This window comes from Tachypleus tridentatus, chromosome 12 (genome assembly GCF_004210375.1).
Source record: "Tachypleus tridentatus isolate NWPU-2018 chromosome 12, ASM421037v1, whole genome shotgun sequence".
NCBI classification, from domain to species: domain Eukaryota; kingdom Metazoa; phylum Arthropoda; class Merostomata; order Xiphosura; family Limulidae; genus Tachypleus; species Tachypleus tridentatus.
Genome location: NC_134836.1, coordinates 138328139 through 138335679, shown reverse-complemented (window position 1 = coordinate 138335679; position 7541 = coordinate 138328139).

The following is a 7541-nucleotide window of genomic DNA, read 5'->3' as shown; positions in this document are numbered from 1 at the left end:
TTCTGCCATACATGTAGTTTCTAAGAAATTAAATTATCTTATATGTTATTAATTGTTTCCAAATTATACATAATAACGGTTTGAACAATATCGCGATTTACTGTTAAGGTAAAGAAAAAATATTGTTTCTGATGGAGGTAGCTAAACATAAATACGTATATCTTCAACTAAGGCAAATTGTAGTTTATATCTTTAAACAAATCACAATTAAAAAGTTTCACTTTAAGAGCTGTGTACAGGTTTTGTCTTCTTAGCAAAGAAAGGGTATTAACTTATTGCAAATAGTTCACTGGAGTACTATTAAGATATTCCCTGATATGGAAAGAGTGAGTGTTTAACGGGTATAGGTTAAGATTTACGAGAGTTGATTCAGGGCTTTATTTGAAAGAAGGGGGCTGATTGACTGAGTCTAGAGCATACTTTTTTAAACCATATGAACTGGATTACTTAAATAATAATAATGCGTACAACAAAAATGGGAACGGTAGCGTATTTTAAACCATTCCAGTTGTTCTGGTTACAATTTGTTTCTCCTTGACTTTTATCTTTATTTACTGATCATCATACCAGTCTTTGCCTTAGATCAACCTCTTTTCTTCGGGCCTACGACATATCACTCCACCCCCCAAATAAACTGGTCCTGTGTTCACATTTAAGAGTTTACATTCTCTTGCCTAGTACTAGACGAATTGGAAACAAGAACAACAAAAGAAACAGTATCGCCATCTGTAGCTGGATCATCTTGAAACATATATATAGTATAAAGTATAACAAATGTACAGAAAGACAAGTAACCAACTATAGATAATCATTTACGAGTTAATTTTAGGATAGTTTTCCGTCAGATATATGTCAGTACAAAAACATCCGGAACCTAATTCTATATATAAACTTCAATGTTTTAAAATAGTTGTTTGTGTGGATGTCCTCCTCCCAATATCACTTAGTGCAATTAGAATCTTACTGCTATACAATGTCGAATTTCTTGATGACGAAAAACCTACTTGAAATTAAAATGAGATACAATGTCGAATTTCACAAACTAGCATAATTTAGTCAACAAAACAGAAATGTCCTCTTTGATTAACTTTCCACAATGATGTCATCTAATGAGCATAATAATAAATTTGCTGATACGTTTTCTATATTCATTTTATTTTGGGTCCATCGCTGCGCTGGTACAGCGGTAAGTCTAAGTATTTACAACGCTAAAATCAAGGGTTCGATTTCTCTCGGTGGCCTCAGCAGATAGCTCGACGTGGTTTTACTATAAGAAACACTCTCAAACACTCATTTATTTTGGATTTCAAGAAGCTAAATATTTTAACTTCAGTTTACCTGTCTAACTTAGCTACAGTGTGCAAATTCATGGATTTTAAATTATTAGAAGTGCATATATTTGTATCGATTCGCTTCTCTTGTTTAGCCTTTTCTTTGTACCAATTAGAAATGTTAGTTACTACATCATAGAATTCAATAAAATTACATGTTTTTATTATAAGAACAACATAGTTGGTCAATATATGGACTTATTTTACAAGTTTTTAATGCAGCTCGGGACGTTACGATAGAATGAAAGTGACGTAAAGGGAACTAAATTACTCATACATTTTGTTTTGTTTATCGATATATGCCTCTTCAGCTTGTGTTAGAGATAACGTATTTTTCGACAATATTGTTATATACGATCGTTATCCGTCCAATAATTCAATGGAACAAAATCATCCTGTTCAGTTTCTTTTGACACTAATTGAAAACGTGTGTCTATGGATGTCTAGGAGAGATACAGTAGTTTCCTCATTCCTTTCGTGAATATCTATAACATTGCAAAAATTTGGCGTTCTTGTTTCTAGTACACTTGACAAGAAGGTTCGTTATGGATACAAAGAAGCGGCTACTTTAAAGCTGATAACGTGGTTTATAAAGTGAAGGATCACTTATCAGCATCAGAAGCGTTGCTGGCTATAGGAAAAATGATGCAGGACTCAGGTATAGGAAGTTATTAATTTTAGTGGGAGATGATCGGTAAACCTACAGACAGTAAGGAGTCAGACTGTTTAAAACAGACATGCCTTCATAGTTACTTAAGGAAGCTGTTTGTTTGAATCACGTTAAAACTTCAGTGCGTCTATTTTAATTTTTCAGTGAAAAATTTTGCTTTTATTCGGAGCTTTGTAAAATAGTTTCAGGACTTGTGGAATAGCGTCCAGCAACGCTCATAATAAGCAACTTATGGGAGAAGAAGTTTCCAGCGAATAACAAGTTCAGGTGAATCACAGAGACCTGTAGTATAGTAACATAAGTTCTGAAGATAGAAATGTACGACCACTCGCTCTTCCAGAAGATTTGGGTTTATTTCACTCTTATTACACGTGGACCTTAATTGTCGTCTAATATTTACCATCAAGTATTTAATTCAATTATTCAGTTATTCCCTGGTAGGTAATGCGGTGAAGAGCTGTATGTTAAGTGGTTAATTTCTCACTTATGTTTTTTTTTTTTTTTCTGGCGCAAAAAACAACAATTCTTTGTCTGTTAAAGGACCAGAAGTCAACTAGCACAAGTGGTTCAAAAAGTAGGAGTTATTAGCTAGCTGTGATAACGTGACTTAGTGATCTATAACGTAAGCCCATACTGAGCAACTCAGAAGACCGAAACTACATGTTGAAATCTATATATAAAAAGGTCACTATGTGTGTTTTTCAAGACAGCTGGTATGGGTATTAAAACTTTACTTAAAACAAAATACAGAACAGCTTTTCGACCGTCATAGGTCATTTTCAGGTTAACAAAGAGAGTTTGCAACTGATCATTACTGAGCACAAGTTTCAGAGACGAGAGTGTAAACAGGTACGTAATTGTAGGGGGCGTTGCAATTAGATGTCATGTTATTAATTAGTGTAGGTACAAATGTGTTCCTTTATATTGATTTAACATTTGTTTTAGTTGTTGTACAAGTAGGGCTTCTTTGATTTTGCGTATGTTTACATTTGTTTCTCTACTTAACTTCTGGATACTTTCTATGGTTCTGTTGTGTTTATTTAATTTGCAGTGTTCAAAAACGTATGAAAGTGTTGTTTTTTTTTTTGTTCTTTGAATCTGGTTTCCATTTTTCTGCTTGTTTTTCCAACATAGAAGTCGTGGCAGATGTTACGTTATATTTTATAAATTATGTTGGTGTTGTGTTTGTCAGTGTAGTTTTTACATAGTATGGACTTTAGTTTTGTATCTGGTTTTTGAATAAATGTGGTGTTTACTGGAATGTTGTGTTTTGTTATAAATTTTTTCCAGGTGTTGGTTATTTTTTTGCTGATGTCGGGCACATATGGTATGCATCAATGTAAGGTTTTGTAGTTTGTTGTATCTTGGGATTTATTGTTGTTGGTCTAGGTGTGTACTTATAATTTTTCCCCGTTTTTTTTAGGAAACTTGTTGATGTTGATGAAGTGTTGTTTTATTTTGTTGATTTTATTGTTAATTTTATCGTGTGAGCATAATTTTGTGGCTGTGTTTATTTGGTTCATTAATATGTTGAGTTTTTGCTTTGTTTCATGTGCTGAGTCCCAGGGAATGTATAGTCCAGAATGAATGATTTTTCTATGGATTTCTGTTCTGAATTGTGTATCGGTTCTCCTAATATAGAGGTTGAGAAATGCTATTTGGTTAGTTTTTTTCCTGTTCACAGGTAAACTTAATGTTAAGGTGAATAGAGGTAACGTAGTTGAAAAAAAAACTAAGTGTGTGTTCTGCAGATGTGAATCCAGCAATTGTATCGTCAACATATCTAAATCACTACAGTGGTGGGTGTAACACTGAATTGATCGTTTGAGATTCAATCTATGTCATGAAAATGTTGGCTGGAACTTAGGCCATTCATTTGTAGATAGTTTTGGTCATTGAATATAAAGTTAGTGTTGGTGGTAGTGAATTCTATAACGGTTGCTAATTGGTTGCTGGAGATGGGTTGGTGACTTGGATATAAAGTTATAAAGCTACCTTGTGGGCTTCAGTTGTTGGGACTTCTGTGAAGGAGGAGATTACATCAAAACTGGCCGTTGAGATTTTATGATTTAGTCGATCAAGAATAGATTTAAAGTTAAAAGAGTCTTTCAAAATGGAGCCGGTTGATGTTACATATTTAGAAAATGCTCACGCTATGTATTTACCGAGGTTGTATTTAACTAATTCATAGATCGACATTATGGGTCACAGCTGACAATCTGATTTATGAGTTTAGGTTGCTATATAGTAATTATGGTGTGCGTAAGTCAGTCCTTTGTAGGTAAGAATAAAGGTTTTCTTAGATTGTGTTTTTTTTTCATTTGTAATAGTATTTTGTTTGATTAGTTTCACGTGTTTTTGTTGGATTTTTGTGGATTGGTTTAAATTTGTTTGTATCTGATAAAATGTTATTCAATTTTTGAAAGTAGTCATTTGTGTTTATTATACCTTGATTTCAAACCGTTTGTGTATGATTTTTATTGGAGTTTAGGTCTTACAGACCCACACACATTTCATGAGCTGGTTAAAAGTACCGCCTTCTTCATTTGTGGCGGGAAAAAACACAAAATTGAACATTGTCCACATAGAAATTAAACTTAATTTGTGTTTACTTTAACTAACGTGGTTACTATAAAGGTTTATAGCAAGATTTCTCAAGTGTTAAGTGTTCGTTTTATTTATCGCTTTGCTTTCAACCACACACGTTTTTTTGTCTTTTCCGAGAACAGGAAATAAATTCCACGTGTAAAGTGTGGACTGTATAATGTTACAGGATTTATATACGAAATGAAACAAACACATTTATACCTACAAGAAAAAAAAAAACATGGGTATGCGTTGAGCCATTTGACACAGCAAAGTTTCTGCAAAATGGGAACAGTGGAGCCATTTGACACAGTAAAGTTTCTGGAAAATGGGAAGTGAAGCTTGCACTTCCTGGATCTTTTTATTACAGTCGGTTCCTTATTTAGTTTGTTCACTTGTCAAGGCTCAGATTAAGTGTAAAAATAACAAAACCACTTATTTTTATCAACGGTTTCTTAGAAAGCTGAAAGATGGTTTGCATGATATGTTTTTACACTAAGAATAACAACTGGTTATTATAGGGCATCTTTTTTATATAATTTAGTATGTGTCATGGATACATCAGTACATATTCAGGGTTAAAAGAAGGCGGGTTAATTATACAAATTTCACTTATGCCTTAAGTGGCTCTAGTCCACATACACGTTTATTTACCTAACCGCATCAGTACATATTCAGGGTTAAAAAGAAGGCGGGTTAATTATACAAATTTTACTTATGCCTTAAGTGGCTCTAGTCCACATACACGTTTATTTACCTAACCGCATTGTTTTAACTTGAAGTTACTTCATGTAGTAGATGTGCTTTATCCACTTCAGGGAGTCGGATCCAGGATTTTTGCTTTGTAAATCCGTAAACTTACCATTGACCTATCAGAAGACATTTCGCTAATCAACTGTAAGTGCAAACAAATATACACCTTTGAAAAAAGTGTTCTATAGCCAAGAAACAGCGATGAAATATAAGGTGAAAATTCTCCACAGATCAGCAAACTTTTCTGTTTGCACTTTAGTCTAGTTTATAAATCATAGTTTTGTATGTATGCTCATCATTGTTAATGCTTTAAAGAGACACAAAAATAAAAACATCCCTCTATATTGGTCATTATCTATTTGTGACATAATAACAGAAGATGATTTAGACTTGATTTAATCTACAATTGGAATTCACCTGGCTGGAATTTAACTCATCCCAGGCTTCGTAATTCTGACCCATTAGAGTTGTTTCCTAAAGGTATCGAGATTTTTTCTCATCTGTTTTAACAAGTTGTAAGAAATGTATATTTAAAGGTCCTCTTACAGCATTAACAAAATAGGATCTTGTGACAAAGGACTTTATGTTTATATTGTAATTTTCCCACTTCTCTATTTATTGAAGCCAACTTGGATGTACTTTGAAGTTTTCCTGGTATTTCACACACGTGTTAATACTAAAACAGTAAATTGTACAATAAACAAACGTTACAACTAAATGTTAATACGTTTCCGTGAAACTGACGAAGACACCTTGTTAAGGAATGAATTAAATCCATAGAAAATTATTTTTAGTTGGAGTCGACAGATGACTAACACTCCAGTCTCTGTGCTAATGCCTTTATCAGGTTGCTAACCAACACAGTCAATATAAACCTTCAACCAGAGGTCCTCCAGAAACAAACAATATATAACTCCATTACAATTAACACTGCCAAAAATGTGTGAAAAAAATAAATTATGATTAGCTGGAATTCACAAATTCTGAGAAAAATAATTATTTTCAGTGTTTGTGCATTTTTAAAGCTTTGAATGAATAATATAAAACTTGTAAACGGCATTCAAGAAGAGTAGCTTATTTGTTTGTTTTGGAATTTCGCGAAAAGCTATACGAGGGCTATCTGCGCTAGCCGCCCCTAAGTTAGCAGTTTAAGACTAGAGGGAAAACAGCTAGTCATCACCACCACCGCCAACTCTTGGGCTACTCTTTTACCAACGAATAGTGGAATTGACTGTCACATTATAACGCTCCCACGGTTGAAAGGGCGAGCATGTTTGATGTGATGGAGATTCGAACCCGCAACCCTCGGATTATGAATGGAACGCCTTAACCTGCCTGGCCATGTCGGGCCTAAAGTAGTTTATAAACTCCTATTTAGTGTATTATTTAAATTAAATAGCGGCTGAAATTTCACAGACGTGCTGGTGCTAACTGAAATAAAATAATGGCGTCCTTGTTAGGTTCTCAAGTATATGACATTCAGCGGAATCTCCACAAAGTTATCCCATTTAGTGAAAACATTATACTTTGGTAAATGATATAGAAAATCATGGTTAAATGTGATCTAAGTATTGTTTCTCTAATTAAGTGATAATAATAGCTATCTGTAAAACTATAGTTAAATGAAATCTAAATACATTTTTGCCCTGACCAGAACAAATCCATCTGTAACATTTTGGTGAATTAAATCTGACCTAAATATTAGTACAGATAGCCCTCCAGTAGCTTTGCGCGAAATTCAAAACAAACAAACTTAAATATTGTTTTCTCTAACTAAATGCGAAAACAAATTCACCTGTAACAATACAGTTTATTAAATGTGGTCTAAATATTATTATACGTAAGTGCAAATACAAATCCATTTGTAACATTCTGGTTAAATGTGACTTAAATATTGTTTCCCTAACTAAGTGCGAAATTAAACCCATCTGTAAAATTATGGTTAAATATTCTTATTTCTACCTAAGCAAAAACAAATAAATTTGTAATACTCTGGCTAAATATGACCTAAACAATCTATCAAACAAGACCTAAATATTATTTTACTTAACTGAGGCGAAGTCAAATTCATCAGTGACATAATGGTTAATTAAATGTGACTTTAGTGCTGTTTCTCTAATTAAGTGCAAAAATAAATCCATTTTAAGGGCCTGGCATGGCCAGGTGGTTAAGGAACTCGGCTCGTAATCTGAGGGTCGCGG